At 36.9% G+C, this 19505-nt stretch overlaps 1 protein-coding gene across 5 annotated transcripts in view; it reads right to left on the bottom strand.

Annotated features, from left to right (window-relative positions):
• Window positions 1-19505, bottom strand: part of LOC113935623 (40S ribosomal protein S4, X isoform-like) — an 86058-nt gene that overhangs the window by 36254 nt on the left and 30299 nt on the right. For 3 of the 5 annotated variants that reach the window (XR_004819732.1, XM_035725023.1, XM_027617908.2), the window contains exon 3: window positions 10291-10351. The exons of 1 other annotated variant lie outside the window; for it this stretch is intronic. The gene's annotated coding sequence lies outside the window, so the exon portion shown is untranslated. Of the gene's footprint in view, window positions 1-10290; window positions 10352-13052; window positions 13204-19505 lie in introns of those variants that run through there. One more of the 5 variants, XR_004819735.1, reaches the window with a different exon arrangement.

Raw genomic sequence — 19505 nt, 5'->3', positions numbered from 1 at the left:
CATGAATATATTAATGTAATAAATTTTAAAAAGATTCTTTAGCTGTGGCTTAAACCTTACACAAAACCAGAGAATTCATATTGGAGGGAGTCCTACTGTTGTCATGATTATAGGGATACTTTTAGCCATAACTTACACCTTATTCAACATCAAAGAATTCATACTAGAGAAAGGGAGGCCAAGAAGTGACATAGATGAGTAAAATTTGGAGAATAAGTCACTGTAGACAGAATTATGAAATAGATATATAAGTAAGCCTTTATACCTTGATTTTTCTCAGGAAGTGTGGGGGTCTCTGAACTTCTCAAATGAAAAATCACTAGAGGGGCGCCTGGGTGGCTCAGTTGGTTAAGTGTCTGCCTTGGGCTCAGGTAATAATCCCAGGGTCCTCAGATCGATTCCACATCGGGCTCCCTGCTCAGTGGGGTGCCTGCTTCTCCCTCTCCTCCCTGCTTGTGGTCTCTGTCGCTATCTCTCTCTCTCAAATAAAAAATAAAATCTTTTTAAAAAGAGAGAGAAAAATCACTGGAGAGATTGTGATGTTTGAGAATTGGAAATCTGCTAAAACAATAACGTCTATAGCATCTTTTCTATGAAAATAGTAAATTCAGCAGCACCTGGAACAGTGTTACTGAAAGTCCCTGATTATTTATAATATATATTTACTGTATACAATGTTACTCTGTGTAATAAAATGCAGTGGAAATTTAAATAAGCTTCCCCTGCCCCTCAGTTGAGGCCATCTATCTTACAGAAAGGGACAGCAATTGCCAGTGGATAATAAATGGAAACATGCTTGTCCAGGGCTTGCAGATAACTTGAGAGAAAAAAAAAAAAAAGTAGGTGATAAGGAAAATCCGACATGATAAAAATTCAGACTTGAGAGGGTCATAGAAAATATAATGCTTTGTCTGGCCAGACAGAACATTGTGGAATTTAGCCTTTACAAATAATTATTTATGCTTACAGGGATTTGGGGTTTTTTGAGGTTTGGGGTTTGTTTTGTTTTTTGAGTGTGGGCACTTTGAACATACTAGAATAAAATAAATAGGTAAGTCATAGGGTCTGTATTCATAACTATGAGAATTTAGTAATTGTTTCATTTGAATAAATCTATATTTGTATATGAATAAATATTATATGCTAACAATTGGCAATTAACAAAAGAATTATACTCACAACTGAGGATGTAAGCCTATCCTTTTTCCTGGGTATGTAGTGAGCGGGGAGGTAGTGGTATAACTGAATCTGTTCTAGCCTCAACCAACCAAAGATGTTGGGAATGTGTGAGTCACTTTTTCTTGGATATTCTACTCTCATTTGTTTCTTCTCTCCTATGCATTTCTGTGGCCATCATAAAAATAAATTAACTAGCATTCCTACATGTGCTATCCTGCCTCCTGGTTTACTAATTATGTCCTGAAATAGCCATGTTTTGTTTTCAGTAGAGCACTGTATGCATATACTTATTTTATTGCTATACATAGTACATAATATTCATGTTTTATAGGTCTTGTGTATGAGGTACTAGAAAATCTGGTGTACTAACGGACAGTGTTTTAAATGGCTAAACTTAAAAATACAATTATGAACTCACAGATGACTAGGCTGTTTTCTTACCTCAGAGAATTTCCATTATAGGAGGTTATATAAACAAGTCAAAAGTATTTGTATAGTAATCATTGGGAATTTCTACATATTTATGCTCTTAACTATTTCCCAAGATCTCCCCCAATTTCTACTCTCCTATCATAGTTACTATATCCACCAAAATATATATCACTTATAGGAGGGGATGGAATGGTGTTATTAGAAGAGATACATTGCTACTGTATTCATTGTAATGAAAACTAAAAACAGGCCAGTCCCAGACTCCTTTGGTACCATAGGACAAACAGCAAATACCCTAAACCTGTATTTCACATTTATATTTCCCTTACTCCCAATCCTATAGTAAGCCCTCCTCATGCAAATCTCTGGGATGTAATATATCTCAGTTGGCTAAAGAGGGAAGGGGCAAAAAAGACATGCAAATGTTTGGCCATAAAATGTTACCTACTTTAAGTGTCCCTGCAAAAATTCAAAGAAGTGGCAGAAGCGAAGTTTTCTGTATGATTGTTCTGTTTTTAAATTTATAATTTTTAACTTTTCCATTTAAAGTCAAGTCCATTCAATTTAATTTTATAAGTATGCTACTTTATAAATATACTGCAATTTTCTTGTTTTAACCACCAAATCTGTGATGATTTTTATGGGAGCTCCAGGACATTAATAGATTTTGGTACCAGGAAATGGGGTTTCTGCTAAAACAAACACCTAAAAATGTGGAAGTGCATTTCGGCAATGGGTAGAGGCTGGAAGAATTTTAAGCCACGTGACAGGAAAGCCTAGATTGCCTTAAACAGACTGTTAGGCTTAGAGATGGTAAGGTGTAGGCTCAGGAGGAAAAGAGCAAGATTGAGAAAGCTATTTCTTAGAGGATACATATATCCTCATGAGGAGAATGTTACTGCAAATATTAACATTTAATAGTGTTTCTGGTGAGGGTTCAAAAGAAAATGAGAAAACTGTTACTGGAAACTGGTGGAAAGATGATTCGTATTACATAGTAGAAAACTTGGCTGAATTGTGTTTTATAGTTGTGTGAAAAGCAAACTTGTGATTAATTTGAATACTTGGCTGAGGAAATTTCCAAGGAAAATGTTGAAGGTGGGACCTGGTGTATTCTTGCTGCTTATAGTTAAAATGTGAAAGAAAAGAGAAATTGAGGAAGTAACTATTATGCAAAAAGGAACCAAAGTCTGATTATTTGCGGGAATTAGCCTATCCAAACTGCAAAGGATGCTGAAATTAGGAGATTCACTGGAGAAAGCTTGCTCTGGAGAGAGGGTGTACCAGGACAACTTTAGCTGAAGAGATTAGGTATGTGACTCATGGATGCAATCAACCATCTCAGTAGAAATGAAGAGATGGTTGTCCAACAGTGATGGCTTTTTTTTTTTTTTTTTGAGTGTAGGCAGTTTGTCCTGCCTCCTGTCTAATTGTGTGGATCCCTGTGACAAACAGAGAAGACCCACAACCCGTAAGGTCTTTGCAAATTTTGTATCAGCAGAAACACTGCTAGCTTGGACTGACAAGAACAGAGACAGGATGAAATAACAAGGCTGTCAGGTTTCCAAAATTCTACAGGCAGGAAATGGGCTGATCAAGATACTCAACTATAAACATGCGTTACCCTTCAAGAAAAGAGGACAAATGACCATGAGCCATGGACCTTGAGGGCAGAGACCCAACCTGGAAGGTAGAGTCTCAGGGCACAGGGGATTACTGTCAGGCCTTGAAAACTAATGGTATTTACTCCACTGGGTTTTGAACTTTCTTGGGACCAGTGACTTTTTGTGTGTTTATTGACCATCCATATAGTTTATGTTTATATCTTTTGTCTGTTTTTTTTTTCTTTTTTGGGGGGATTATGTGGGGGTTTATGCTGTTGGATATTGAGAGTTCTTTATATATATTAGATATTAGTACTTAGCAAGATATGTGATTTGCAAGGATTTTCCTCTAGTGGGTAGGTTGTCTTTTCATCCTCTTAGCAAAGTCTTTTCCAGAGCAGAAGATTTTAACTTTGATGAGATCTAATTTATCAAATTTCTCTTTTATGAATCATGCTTTTGGTATCAACTCTAAGATCTCTTTACCTAGCTCTAAATCCCCCCAATTTTTTCTTTGTTTTTTTCCTGCAAGTTTTATAGTTTTATGTTACACATTTTTAAGTCTACAATCCATTTTGAGTTAGTGTTATATGATTGTATCATATATGTGAGATATTATTGAGTTATAATGTATAAGACTTAGGTAAAGGATTTTTTGTTTGTTTTTGTTTGCCTGTAGTGTCCAATTGCTCCAGCACCATTTATTGAAAAAGCTGTCCTTCCTCCACTGAATTTGTTTCATACCTCAGAAATCAGTTGGGCATGTTATGTGAATCCAGTTCTGGTTCTTTGTTTTGTTCCATTGATCCAAGGGCCAGTTTCTACTAATACCACACTGCCTTTATTATTGTATCTAAACTATAAATCTTGATATTGGGTTGAGTGATTCCTCCTACTTTGTTATTCTTTATCAAAATGACTTTACACATTCCAGCTCATGTGTCCTTCCATATAAATTTTAGAATAATCTTATCTTTAAAAAAAATAATAATCTGGTTTATATTTACCAAGATAGAAAAAGTAATGGCCTCACAAATATATCCCCATCTTAATCCCTGGAACTTGTGAATTTCCAGGTTACATAGCAAGGGATTGCAGATAGAATCAAGGTTGCTAACCACCTGTCTTTAAATAAATTATTCTGGATTATTCACACGGGTATGATGTAATCACAAAGGTCTTTTTAAATATGGAAGAGACAGAAGAGGAAGTCAGAATGATGCCTTTTGAGAAGGACTCTACCTGTTGTTGCCTGCTTAGAAGATGGAGACCAGGAGGGCCATGCGCCAAAGAATGCAGGCAGGCAGCCTCTAGAAGCTGGAAATGACAAGAAGATTAAGAAGAAAGAGGAGGAGGAGAATAGAGGAGAAGATAGAAGAAGGTGCCACCTGAGCCTCCAAAAGGCCATAAAAGAATGCAGCTTGCCCACAACTTGCTTTTAGCCCAGTGAGACCCATGTTGCACTTCTAACATAAAACTGTAAAATAATAAATGTGTTTTAAGCCATTTGTTACAGCAGCAATAGTACATTTACAAAAATTCTTGCTGGATTTGGACAGGAATTGCATTTAAACCTCTATATCAATTTGGAGTAAATTGACATCTTTAGTGTGCTTGGCGTTCCAATCCATGAACACACTGTGTCTATATATTTTGTTTTATTTCTTTCATCATTGTTGTATAGTTTTCAACATAAGAGTCCTACATATGTTTTGTTTTACACTACTATGTATTTTTGAGTGATTATAAGTAGTATATATTTTTTAATTTCAGTGTCCACATGTCCATTGCTAATATATAGAAATACAAATGATTTTTGTATGTTTGTCTTCTACTTTGTGACTTTTCTGAACTCAGTTGTTGGTTCTAGAAATTTAATGACTCAATTGAATTTTTCTACATAATCATGTTATCTGTAAATAGGACAGTTTTATTTCCTATCTAGGAAATAGAAAAAGGCCTTTTATTGCCTTTCTTTCCCCTACTGCATACACAAAACTTAAGAATTATGTCAAGAATAGTGAGAGGATAAATTCTTGCTTCTTGATCTTCAAAGTAAAGGATTTACTATTACACCCTTAAGTATAATATTAGCTGTAATTTTTTTTGTAGATACTTTATTAATTTGAATTAGTTTCCCTCTATTCCTGTTTTTTCTGAGTTTTTATCATGAATCAGTTGAATTTGGTCAAATGTTTGTTCTATATCAGTTGATTTGATTGTGTTGATTTTTTTTTCCTTCTTTAGTTTGTTGAAATGGTAGATTACCTTGACTGATTTTCAAATATTGAACCAGCATTGAATCCCTGGAGTAAACCCCACTTGGTCATGTAAAATTCTTTTTATATAATATTGAATTCTCCTTGTTAATGTTTTTTAAGGATTTATTGTGTCTATATTCATAATGTATAGTAGAGTGTGTATTTTTTTCTTTTATACTGTCTCTGTGTTCAGCATCAAGGTAATACTAGTATTCTATTTTCTGGAAGAGATTGTGTTCTTTAAATATTTGGCAAAATTCTCGAATGAAATTATCTGACTCTGGAGGTTTTTGGGAGGATATATTACAGATTATAGATTAAATTTCCTTAATAGTATTTTGGCCATTCACATTATTTCATATTGGGTGTGTTGTGGTAATTTTGTGATTCAAGTAAGTTGTTCATTTCATCTAAGTTGTCAAATTTATGTGTAGAATTGTTTGTAGTATTCCCTTATCCTTTTGATGTCTGCAAAGTAGTGATATCCGCTATTTCATATGGGTATTGGTAATCTGTGTCTTTTGAGTTTTTGGTGGTGGTGGTGGTGGTCTTTCTAGAAGTTTGTCAATTTTATTGATCTTCCCAAAGAACCAGCTCTTAATCTCAGTGACTTTTCCTATTGTTTTTTATGTTTTAAGTTTCACTGATTTCTGTCTTTGATTTGTTCTTCTGTTCGTTTTCCATTATTTTCTTTTCTAGGTCTTGTTTTGGGAAGTTGGATTAATAATTTGAGAATTTTCCTCTTCTAATATATGCACTTAGTGCTATAAATTTCCCTTTCATCCCTGCTTTATCTGCCTCCTACAAATTTTGATACGTTTTTTAAATTTTCTTTTTTTTTTTTATTTGACAGATAGCACAAGCAGGCAGAGCAGCAGGCAGAGGGAGAAGGAGAAGCAGGCTCTCTGCTGAGCAGGGAGCCCAATGCGGGGCTCAATCCCAGGACCCTGGGATCACGACCTGAGCCGAAGGCAGACCCTTAACCAACTGAGCCACCCAGGCAGCCGTTTTTTAAATTTTTATTCATTTCAATGTCTTTTTTCTATGAATAATTTTAATTTTTATTTACTTAGAAAAATCAAATAACCAAAGCAGTATTTTAAAATTGCATATGGTTCACTTATTTATCAATAGAGTATTCTTTCTGATGAAAATGCCATTTTCACTAACATCTCATTTTTAAAATTCAGATAAGTGTCTTTGGTTATCATTCACTAAAATACATTTTGGTTTTTACCATATACCAATTTATATATGTAGTATTTATTTCCAAAATTAGGTTCCCAAACCATAATCAGCTCAACATGTTTTTGAGACTTCCTCTTTGACACATGGATTATTTAGAAGTGTGTTTTTGTTTGGTTGGTTGGTTGGTTGGTTTTTTTTTTTTTAAGATTTTTATTTATTTGACAGAGACAGAGAGAGACACAGCGAGAGAGGGAACACAAGCAGGGAGAGTGGGAGAGGGAGAAGCAGGCTTCCCGCTGAGCAGGGAGCCCAATGAGGGACCAATCCCAGGAACTTGGGATCACGACCTGAGCTGAAGGCAGATGCTCAATGACTGAGCCACCCAGGAGCCCTAGAAGTGTGTTTTTAAGACCGCCACTCCTGTTTTTGTTTTTTTTTTTTGATTAATGTTTGCATGATATATCCTTTTCTATTCTATTACTTTCAACTTGCCTATATCTTTATATCTGAAGTGCGTTTCTTGGCAACAGCATATTTTTTTGTTTTAAAGATTTTATTTATTTGACAGAGAGAGACACAGTGAGAGAGGGAGCACAAGCAGGGAGAGTGGGAGAGGAAGAGGGAGAAGCAGACTCCCCGCAGAGCAGGGAGCCAGATGCGGGGCTCTATCCCAGAACCCTGGGATCATGACCTGAGCTGAAGGCAGACGCTTAACCGTCTGAGCCACCCAGGCGCCCCAACAGCGTATTTTTAAGAATGTTTTAATTGTGGCAAAATATGCTTAATGTAAAATTTACCACTTTAAACAAATTTTAAGTGTACAATTCAATGGCATTAAGTACATTCACACTGTTTTGCAACCATCACCACTACCCATCTCCAATATTTCATCATCCCTAACTGAAACTTGGTATCCATCAAACATTAATTCCTTATTACCACTTCCTCCCAGCCAGTGGTAACTACTATTCTACTTTCTGTCTCTATGAACTTGACTATTCCAGGTACCTCATATCGTGGAATCATATGTCCATTTGTGTCTGGCTATCTTCAAGCTTCATCCATGTTGCATGTGTCAGAACTTAATTCCTACTAAAGGCCAAATAACACATCCATTGTATGTATATACCACATTTTATTTTTCCATTCATCCAATAATGGACATTTGGGTTGCTTCTACCTAATTTTAGCTATTGTGAATACTGCTGCCATGAACATTCACATACAAGTATCTGTTCTAGTCCCTATTTTAAATTCATTTGTCATTGTTGTACTGTATGATAATTATGTTTAATTTTTTAGAGGCATTGCCATGTTTTCTACAGCAGCTTCACCACAAGGGTTTCTCCACATCCTTGCCATTGATTATTATTTTCCTTTTTTTTTTTTTAATTATAGTCATCTCAGTGGTTATAAAGTGGTATCTCATTGTGGTTTTGATTTGCATTTTCCTAATGACTGATGTTGGTTCCCTTTATTCTTGAATGATTTATATATATATATGTTTCTGTTTGGGTTTTTTGGTTTTTTGCTGGATATAGGATTTGGAATTTGGAATTCTTTCTTTCAGCACTTTAAAATGTACAACCTCTTCTGGCCTCTGTGGTTTCTTATGAGAAGTCCGCTTTTGTTTGAATTTCCCCCTCCAAATTTAAGGTGGTGTTTCTCTTACTTTCAAGATTTTTATTTTGTCCTTAGTTTTCAGAAGTTTGACTATGATATGACATGATAGTGATTGGGGGCAGAGGTGGGGGAAAGCTTGTTACTCAGTGTCTTGAATCCGTTTATGGTCTTTTGCCAAATTGGGGGAATTTTCAGTCATCATTTCTTTGAGTACTTTTTCAATCCTGTTGTATTTTTTCCTTCCAGGACATCAATGTTAGGAATGTTAGATCTTGTATTATAATCTCATAGGTTCCTGAATTGTTTTTCACTCTTTTTTCAGTCTATTTTCTGTTGTTCAGATTGGGTAATTTCTGTTCTGATTCCTTCCTCTGTCCCCTCCATTTATGCTGTTAGCACATCTATTATTTCCATTATCATACTTTTCAGTTAATTTTCCTTTGATTCTTGGGGCGCCTGGGTGGCTCAGTTGGTCAAGCGACTGCCTTCGGCTCAGGTCATGATCCTGGAGTCCCAGGATCGAGTCTCACATCGGGCTCCCTGCTCAGCAGGGAGTCTGCTTCTCCCTCTGACCCCTTCCCTCTCATGCTATCTCTCATTCTCTCTCTCTCAAATAAATAAATAAAATCTTTAATTTTCCTTTGATTCTTTTTTATATCTTCTATTTTCTTCATTGGACTTCACATTTCTTTGCTAAGACTTTGTTTTTTCTTTTGTTTCAAGTATATTTGTTTCAGGCATTTTTATGAAGTTTTATGTATTTATGAGATAATTCTAACATCTTTGTCATCTTGATACTCTTTTGAATATCTTTTTTCACTGAATTTGAGATTTTCCTGGTTCTTATTATAATGATGGATTTTCAATTGAAATGTGGACATTTTGTGTTAAGATTCTAAATCTTATTTAAACCTTGTTTAAGCTGGCATTCTCTGCTCCACTCACATGGGAAGGGGGTGTGCCATCTTGTTATGGCAGGTGGGAGACAGAAACACAGGTTTCTCACTCAGTCTCCATTGACGGGGGAAGGAGGAGTCCTCCTTACTATTAGGTGTGAATGGGAGTTCTGGCACCCTACCAGCCTCCTTTTTATACCTTCCTGGTTGAGAGAGGTAGGAGTGCCTCTTTATTGCTCTTCATTTGCCCTCCATATTTACCATAGAAAAGAATGGCCTAGTTAGCCTGGGTGGTGGTGAAGATCTTGACTCTATATTACACTTACTCTGACACCAACCCAGTTACTTGCTAAAAATTTCCCTCTTGGGGGATGCCTGGGTGGCCCAGTCTGTTAAGCATTTGCCTTTGGCTCAGGTTATGATCCCAGGACCCTGGGTGGGATCAAGTCCTATGTCAGGCTCCTTGCTCAGCAAGGAGCCGGCTTATCCCTCTGCCTGCCATTCCCCCTGCTTATGCTCACTCACTCTCTCTGACAAATAAAATCTTAAAAAAAAATTCTCTCTTGGTACTGCTGTGGCTGTATCCTATAAATTAATATCCTCTATTTCCACTTTTTTTTTTAAACAATGCCTTTTTTTTTTAAGATTTTATTTATTTGACAGAGAGAGACACAGCAAGAGAGGGAACACAAACAGGGGGAGTGGGAGAGGGAGACTGAGAAGCAGACTTCCTGCCAAGCAGGGAGCCCGATATGGGGCTCGATCCCTGGACCCTGGGATCATGACCCGAGCTGAAGGCAGACGCTTAACGACTGAGCCACCCAGGCGCCGCCCTCTATTTCCACTTTTGTTCAGTTGAAAATATGCTCTAATTTCGTTTGAGACTTCCTGTTTGACTCATGGATTGATTACATGTCAGTTGTTTAATTTTACGTATTTGTGGACTTGCTAAACATCTTTGTTATTTTTTTCTAATTTAATTCCATTTTGGTAAGGAAAATGTTTGGCCTGATTTCAATTCTTTTACATTTATGAAGATTTAGTTTATGACCCAGAATATAGTTTATCTTGGTGAATATTCCACATGCAACTGAAAAGAATACATACTCTGCTGTCAATCTATAGATGGCATTGAGTTCTTCTGTACCTTGATTTCTTGTCTGTTGATCTATCAATAGGAAGAGATAAATGTTAAAATCTCCCACATTAATTGTAGATTTATCTACTTTCAGTTTATCAGTTTTTGCTTTGTGCATTTATTTTATATAGACACATATATATCCCCCCCACCTTTACCAAGGTATAACTGACATATAACACTGGGTAAGTAAAGATGTACAATGTGATTATTTGATACATGTATATATTGTGAAATGATTACCACAAAGGGTTAATTGACACCTCCATCATTCCATATAATTACCTTTTTGTGGGTATGGTGAAAACAGTTAATCTACTTCCTTACCAACTATCAGTTACATAATTCAGTATTAACTATAGTCACCATGTTGTACATTAGATTCCCAGAACTTACTCATCTTATATCTAGAAGTTTGTACCCTTTGACCAATATCTCCCCACTTTTCCCATCCCCAAGCCTCTGGCAACCACCATTCTCACTCTGTTTCTGAGTTTGCCTTTTTTAGATTCCACATATAAGTGAGATTGTACAGTATTTGTCTTCCTCTGACTTACTTCACTTGCATAATGCACTCAGGGTCCATCCATGTTGTCACAAATGGCAAGAATTCCTTTCTCATGGCTGAAAACTATTCCACTGTATTTATGAGTGTGTGTGTGTGTGTGTGTATATATATATATATATATATATATATATATACACACACATCTATAGATGGCTACTTAGATTGTTTCCATATCTTGGCTATTGTGACTAATGCTGCAATGAACATGGCAGTGCAGATAGGTCTTTGAGATCCTGATTCTATTTCCTTTGGATATATACCCAGAAATGGAATTGCTGGATCATATAATACTATTTTTACTTTTTGATGAATTTCCATACTGTTTTCCATAGTGGCTGTACCAATTTACATTCTCACCAATGATGTACAAAGGACTCGTTTTCTCCATATCATCACCGACACTTGTTAAGTCTTGCCTTTTTGATAATACTATTCTAACAGGTATGTGGTGATATCTAATACTGATTTTAATTTGCATTTTCCTGATAGTGATGTTGAGTACCTTTTCATGTACATGTCGGCTATTTGTATGTCTTCTTTGGAAACGTATTTATTCAAAGGTATTGTATGTCTTCTTTGCCTATTTTTTACTATTGAGATTTTTGCTGTTTGAGGTTTTTTGCTATTGAGTTGTATGAGTTCCTTATATTTTAGATATTAATCCCTTATCCAGGTAGATGGTTTACAAATATTTTCTTAAATCTATAGGTCAACTTTTCATTTTATTTTTCTGTGTGGAAACTTTTATTTTTTTTAAAGATTTTATTTGAGAGAAAGAGGCAGGGGGGGCGGGCATGGGAGGGGCAGAGGGAGAGGGAGAGAATTTTAAACAGGCTCCACAGCCAGGTGGAGCCCAAGGGCACAAGGTTTGATCTCATGACCCTGAATATTTTCACTGAATAGAATGAGACTGACAGTGGTTTCCTTAAAGTATTTTTAAAATGTTGTTCCAGGGGCACCTGGGTGGCTCAGTCATTAAGCGTCTGCCTTCAGCTCAGGTCATGATCTTGGGGTCCTAGGATCGAACCCCGCATCGGGCTCCCTGCTCAGCAGGAAGCCTGCTTCTCCCTCTCCCACTCCCCCTGCTTGTGTTCCTGCTTTCGCTCTCTCTGTCAAATAAATAAAATCTTAAAAAAAAAAAAAAAGTTCCACCTACCCATGGCATTCATACTTTCTGATGAGAAATTTTGTTATTAAAGGTATTGTTCCCCTATATGTAATGCATCAGTATTCCATAAGAAGTTTTCAAGGTTTTTTTTCCTTTGATTCTCAGCAGTTTTATTATGGTCTGTCTCAGCAAAGGTTTCTTTTTAGTGTATCCTTTTTTGTGGGATTACAGGCATACCTCATTTTATTGAGCTTTGCAGATCAGGTTTTTTGTTGTTTTTCTTTTAAAGATTTTATTTATCCATTTGACAGAGAGAGACAAAGCGAGAGAGGGAACACAAGCAGGTGGAGTGGGAGAGGGAGAAACAGGCTTCCTGCCGAGCAGGGAGCCTGATGTGGGGCTTGATCCCAGGACCCTGGGATCATGACCTGACTCAAAGGGAGACGCTTAACGACTGAGCCACCCAGGCACCCCTGCAGATCAGGTATTCTTTGAAAACTGAAAGTTTGTGGGGCGCCTGGGTGGCTCAGTTGGTTAGACGACTGCCTTCGGCTCAGGTCATGATCCTGGAGTCCCAGGATCGAGTCCCGCAGCAGGCTCCCTGCTCAGGAGGGAGTCTGCTTCTCCCTCTGACCTTCCCCCCTCTCATGTACTCTCACTCTTGTTCTAATAAAATCTTTAAAAATAAATAAATAAAAATAAAAATTGGAAGTTTGTGGCAAGTCAGTCTTGAACAAATCTATTGGTGCCAAAATAATATTCGAACAATATTTGCTCACTTTGTGTCTCTGTGTTTTATTTTGGTTAAGTCTTATGTCAAAATGTTCATTATTATTATATTTGTTGTATGGATCCGTCATCAGTGATTATGACTCACTGAAAGCTCAGATGATGATTAGCATTTTTTAGTGATAAGGTGTTCATTAAGGTATGTATATTTGTTTACATAATGCTATCGCACATTTAACATACTACAGTGTAGTGTAAACATAACTTTTACATGCACCAGGAAACCAAAAAATTCATTTGACACTCTTTATTGTGACATACTTTATTGTGGCAGTCTGGAACCAAACCCAAAATATCCCAAGGCATGCCCATATATTCTTTCTTGAATCTGTAAGTTTGTATCTTTTGCCAAATTTGGTAGGTTTTGGCCATTATTTGTTTAAATATTTTCTCTTCATTGCACTTTCTTCTCTCCTTCTACAATTCAAATGACACAAGTGTTAAACTTTTTGGTATTGTCCCTTAGGTCCTAAAGTTTCTGTTAAATTTTTTAATCTTTTCTTTTGGAGGGGTGCCTGGGTGGTTCAGTCAGTTAAGCATCTTCCTTCGGCTCAGGTCATGATCCTCAAGTCCTAGGATTGAGCCCCATGTTGGGCTCACTGCTCGGCGCTCCTCTCTTTCTCCCTCTCTCTCTCTCAAAAAAATATATAAAATCTTCTTTAAAAATCTTTTATGTTGGGGGGGCGCCTGGGTGGCTCAGTCATTAAGAGTCTGCCTTCAGCTCAGGTCATGACCCCAGGGTCCTGGGATCAAGCCCCACGTCGTGCTCCCTGCTCAGCAGGAAGCCTGCTTCTCCCTCTCCCACTCCCCCTGCTTGTGTTCCTGCTCTCGCTGTCTCTCTCTGTGAAATAAATAAAATCTTAAAAAATATATATTTTATGTTGGATAATTTTTATTGATAATATGTTCAAATTCACTTCAATCTTTCCTTTGTTTTCTCCATTTTGTTACTGAGCCCATTAAGTTTTCCAGTTCTAAAATTTACTTTTGGTTCTTTTTTTATAGCTTCTATCTTCTATTTCTCTGCTTAGTCATTCCCTCAAGAGTGTTCACGTTTACTTCCTGAAACATGGTTCTCGTAGCATTGAAAGTCTTTGGTAATTCGAACATGTGTGACTTCAGTGTTGGGTCTTTTTTCCCCCATTGTGAGTTGAAATTTTCTTCATTCTTTGTATGTAGAAGACATTTTTGTTTCTTGGACATTTTGAATAATTTTATTCTCTTGGCCTAGATTAAATCCTATGGAAGTTGATAATTTTGGTTGGTTTTAGCAGGCAATTTATTTCATTCAGCATCCAAGTTCCAAACTACTTTCTGTGCCTTGAGGCTCCAATGTCAGTTCAGTTTTCAAAGCATTTGCAGTGTTGTTATGCTTTATGTGTGCTTCACCCACTATCCATTTTGGGACCCAGATGATGATCTACCTTCTGATTCAGTTCTCAAGGCCTTTCGTATGCTGCCTAGTGTCAGATCTACACATGTACAGCTTGAGAGTGCTCCCTCAAGTCCATACACCTTATGGGACCCCTGACTTGAGTTGCCTCCTCGCCTCTGTCTCCCCAGAACTCTTTAGTTCCCAGAGGTCCCCTTCCTGATCTAGTTAGATCTAAAGAGCTTTAGTTTTCCTATCCTTTTTTTTTTAACACTAGGCTCCACAGCCCACCTGGGACTTCAACTCATGACCCAGATATCAAGAGTCACATGCTCTACAGACTGAGCCAGCCAGGCACCCCTTTAGTTTTCCTATTCTGCTGTGCCCTTCCCACAGCTAGGTCTTCCACCAGTGCCAAGCAGTAAGAAAATAAAGAGGAAAAAAGTAATAGGATTTCCTCTATTCTATTCAAAACAGACTTTCACTCATAAGGTAGAATTCTCCTTCCTCAGGGTTTAAGTACTTGCTGCCAGCTGCTGCAACTACCACCTGGCCCACTACAGTACTGCGGCTTTCAGGACTATTGTTTGCCTGGGGTGAGACCCGAAAGAAAACAAAAACAACATAAATTTCTTAGACATTACCCCACAAAATCCTCTTCTCCCACTCATTTGACCAGAAAGAGCCTCTCTCGAGGTTCTTTCTATTTGAGCTTGGTGCACAGTTCTGGGATTCAGGTTGTGTTTTAGTCCAGGCAAGAACACTTAACCACCAAATTAGTCAAACATCCAAATTCTGGTTTCCTTCTCCAGTCTACTAAAATTTACTTTCAGGTTTCTCTAATAGCTGCCCATCCATTCTCTCTAGGATTTTACCTGCATTCAGTGGGAGACACAGGGAAGAATATACTAATTCTATCTTAACTGGTATTGGCTTTTTTAAGATTTATTTATTTTAGAGAGAAAGTGCACATGTGAGTGGGCGGGGGGTGACAGAGGGAGAAGTAGGAGAGAGTCCCAAGCAGACTCCCCACCAAGCGTGGAGCCCTTCCTAGGGCTCAGTCCCACAACTCCAAGATCATAACTCAAGCCAAAAACCAAGAGTCAGACACAACCGACCGAGCCACCTAGGTGCCCCTTCTGTTTGTTTTTTTAACTTCTTGAATTTGAATACATCTTGCTTAAGAAGCTGTAAATAGAGTGCAATCATATAAATTATATAAATTTTAAAATGGTGACTGATAAGCAAAGTTCTAGCTCTCAAATCATGATTTCCTCAATTCTTGGTTTCATTGCTAATGTTTTCCTTAGGGTATTTGTATTCATATTCATAAATCTATTTTTTTTTTAGAAACAATCCTCATCCAGTATTGTTTCAGAGTGTTAGCCTTATAGAATTAGCTTGTAAAATTCTTTTACAGATTATCTCTGCAGTTTTTACCTGGTGACTTATGTATTTTTTTAAAAGAGAGATTTTGAACCAAATTTTCATTTTCCCACCACATTTATTAGACCAGGCCAATTTCTACTTTGAGTCAATTTGAAAAAAAATATTTTATATACATAGTATTACCATGCTATTTTAAAACTCTCCATAAATATATGTATGCCACCTTATTAAAGCCATTGTATTTCTCATCTTTACATTGATCAAATTTCTAAGTCTAGTTTAGATCGGTGTTTTTTCCACAGAAAATAGATGTTTTACTCTTCCTCCATTAACTTCTAACTGTATGAATGGTTTCCTTCTGCTGGATTTACGTTAATCTGTTCTTTTCCTAGTTTCTTTTTTTTTTAAGATTTTATTTATTTATTTGAAAGAGAGAGAGATGGAGATAGTGAGAGAGAACACGAGTGGGGAGGAGAAGGGAGAAGCAGGCTTCCTGATGAGCAGGGAGCCCAATACGGGGCTCCATCCCAGGACCCCAGGATCATGACCTGAGCCGAAGGCAGACGCTTAACCAACTGAGCCACCAAGGTGCCCCCTTTTCCTAGTTTCTTAGGTTTGGATTGCTTTGACAGCTTATCAACTCTCCACTATGTGACAGACACTGTATTAGAACTAGGATTATAAGTGTAATTATGTGGGGCAATAATCATTTGTTGGATGGTGACTGTTAAGCAAATCAAAATTCTGGCCCTACATTTTCATTTCCTGCATTTATTAAAGAGTACTAATTTCCCACAAGATTACTTTCCAAAAATGATTTTGATCACCTCCTACAGGTTTTGATATATAGCAACTCATTATCACTCATATCTGAATGGTATCCTATTTCAACTCTGGTCTTCCCTTTGAATCAAACAAATAAAATATAAATTTCCAAGAGGGGGTTAGAATCACCTCACAGATTACTTTCTAATTGTAAGGATTAAAAAGGACCTTTAAAATGAGAAATTTAACAGTCATCACCTTAACCATACAATCAAATTTAGTTTCATGGTATCAATATGTGCCTCTTAATATATGACAATACAAAATATTTAACATCATTTATGATAAAATATTCTTGCAAAATTGTTTAACCCAAACTCAATCTTTTCTCTACACTTAATTTCCAATGTAGATGGCAGAGTAAGTTAAATGAGAACATTAGGAAACAAGCACAACAATCCAAAATATGGAACACCCTACAAGACAACTACATGGCCTCTAAGAAGAAAAAGCCAGCGTCATGGAAAAAAAGAATAAAGGTAAAGAACAAAACTAGACTAAAAGAGACATATCAACTAAATGTAATTTATGAACCTAGAGTTGATTCTAGATAAAAAGAAAAATAAATAGCTATTAAAGTCAATCTTGGGACAACTGGGAAAATTTGGAATATGCATCACTTGACATATTTTAGAAGGTGTGATTATATTATGGTTATGTAGAAAATTATAGGAAGATAAAGCAAATATGACAAACTGTTAGCTATTTTTTTTTTTTTTTTAAATTTGACAGAGAGAGATAGTGAGAGTAGGAACACAAGCAGGGGAGTGGGAGAGGGAGAAGCAGGCTTCCCGCTGAGCAGGGAGCCCAATGGGGGGCTCTATCCCAGGACCCTGGGATCATGACCTGAGCCGAAGGCAGACGCTTAACCACTGAGCCACCCAGGTGCCCCTAAACTGTTAGCTTTTAAACTGGGTGGGGTTTGGATGGTAAATGCCTGTTCATTATCCTTTTCAACTTTTCTGTGTTTGGAAGTTTTCGTAATGACAAGATGGGGAAGTTTAATGGGCAGTTTTCTCCCTGTTATCCTTTTGATAATTTCTAATAAATTTTGAATTCTAAGAAGATAGTGTAGATTATAGAATACGTGTTATTTGGACTTGACTGCAAACTGCATAATACCCTTTTCTACTTCTTCAGCAATGAGCTATATTCTCAATATATATTTACAGCCATTAATTCCAAAGTATTCCAGCATTAATTTCCTGTTGCAACTTAGGAATGAAGTTGTCTCACATGTTCTTTATTTTTTTAAGTTTATTTATATATTTAGTAATCTCTACACCCAATGTGGAGCTTGAACTCACAACCCCAAGATCAAGAGTTGTGTGCTCTTCTGACTAAGCCAGTCAGGTGCCCCCATGTTCTTTATATTCTACTCTACTTTATTCAGAATCAATTATTTGAAGTTCAATAGGAGGTGGGTAGTGATTGGAGGCTTTCTAAGTTCATTACCAATATAGATTCTTTCATAAGAATTACTAACAGTTACGCTATTATTACCAGAAGAACAGTAGCTAATCTTTAGTTGCCAAATAATCTTACAAGGGTTTACAGGAGTTAATCCTCACAAAAACACTATTAGATAGGTATTAACTTCACCATTTTACAACTGATGCACAGAGCTAATAAGTATATTGTTGAATATCTTGAAGATGATGATGGGCTAAGTACGTGCTGTGACTAAAGGCTTTCCTTCAGTTCCACAACTGATAAGAGTAAGAAATTCTTCTCTAATGTGAATCTGCTGACATCCAACAGGAACTGAGTGATTTTAGAAATCTTGTATATTCAATAGATTTAAGACATCTGGTATGAAATTTTTTATGCCAAATAAGTTGTAAGATTGACCGCCCCCCCTCCCCGGAAAAGGGTTTCCCTAAACATTTTCCCCTAGTATTAATAATATTCTATGAATAATGGAGTAAAAGAAAAAGTACTTTCATATGTACTCAATAAGGTTATGAATTCTCAGATTTGATAGTGGCATGAATATTGGGCCTTCATACATTTCTCACCTTTTTAGAGAGTTTTTCATCATTATAAATTCTCTGATGCTCATTAAGGAATAAACAAAATCTAAAGGCATTCCCACATTCTTTACATTCACAGGGTTTCTCCTTAGTGTACATTCACTGATGTACATTTTATCTAAAGGCCTTCCCACATCACTCCTCACTTATAGAATTGGTTTCTCAGCATTGTGAAATATCTGATGATCTGTAAGGACGTAATGAAGTTGAAAGGCCTTTCCATATACCTTCAACAGAATTTCTTGTTAGTATGCATTTTTTGATGTTGATTAAATGTTGAATTCCATCTATAGGCATTCTCATATTCCTTATATTTGTAGGGTTTCTCTTTAGTGTACATTCTCTTTAGTGTACGTAGTGATGTTGGGCAAGTTGAATTCTGTCTAAAGACCTTGCCACATTTCTTATATTCATAGGGCTTCTCACCAGTATGTATACTGTGATGACCTTTAAGGTGTGAATGCAGTCTAAAGGCTTTCCTACATTCCTTACATTCATAAGATTTCTCACCTTTATGAATTTTAGATGTCAACTGAGTTGTTCATGTAATATAAATGGTTTTTCACATTCCTTATATTCATAGGGTTTTTCATCAGTATGAATTTTCTGGTGTACTCTAAAGTATCTCAAAGAGCTGAAGATCTTCTCACAATCCTGACATTTATAGCGTTTCTCACCAAAATGAGTATGCTGGTATATATATTTTTTTAAAGATTTTATTTGTTTATTTCACAGAGAGAGACACAGCGAGAGAGGAAACACAAGCAGGGGGAGTAGGAGAGGGAGAAGCAGGCTTCCCACGGAGCAGGGAGCCTGATGCGGGGCTCGATCCCAGGACTCTGGGATCATGACCTGAGCCGAAGGCAGACGCTTAACCGACTGAGCCACCCAGGTGCCCCAGTATGCTGGTATTATTTTAAGTTCTTTGCCTAAATTAAAAGCTTTCCTACAGTCTTTTTTTTTTTTTTAAGATTTTATTTATTTATTTGAGAGAGACACAGTAAGAGAGGGAACAAGCAGGAGGAGTGGGAGAGGGAGACGCAGGCTTCCCACTGAGCAGGGAGCCCAAAGTAGGGCTCAATCCCAGGACCCTGGGATCA

This window comes from Zalophus californianus, chromosome 17 (genome assembly GCF_009762305.2).
Source record: "Zalophus californianus isolate mZalCal1 chromosome 17, mZalCal1.pri.v2, whole genome shotgun sequence".
Lineage (NCBI taxonomy): Eukaryota > Metazoa > Chordata > Mammalia > Carnivora > Otariidae > Zalophus > Zalophus californianus.
The sequence above is the reverse complement of the archived record's forward strand: the minus strand, read 5'-3'. Positions and strand labels throughout refer to the sequence as shown.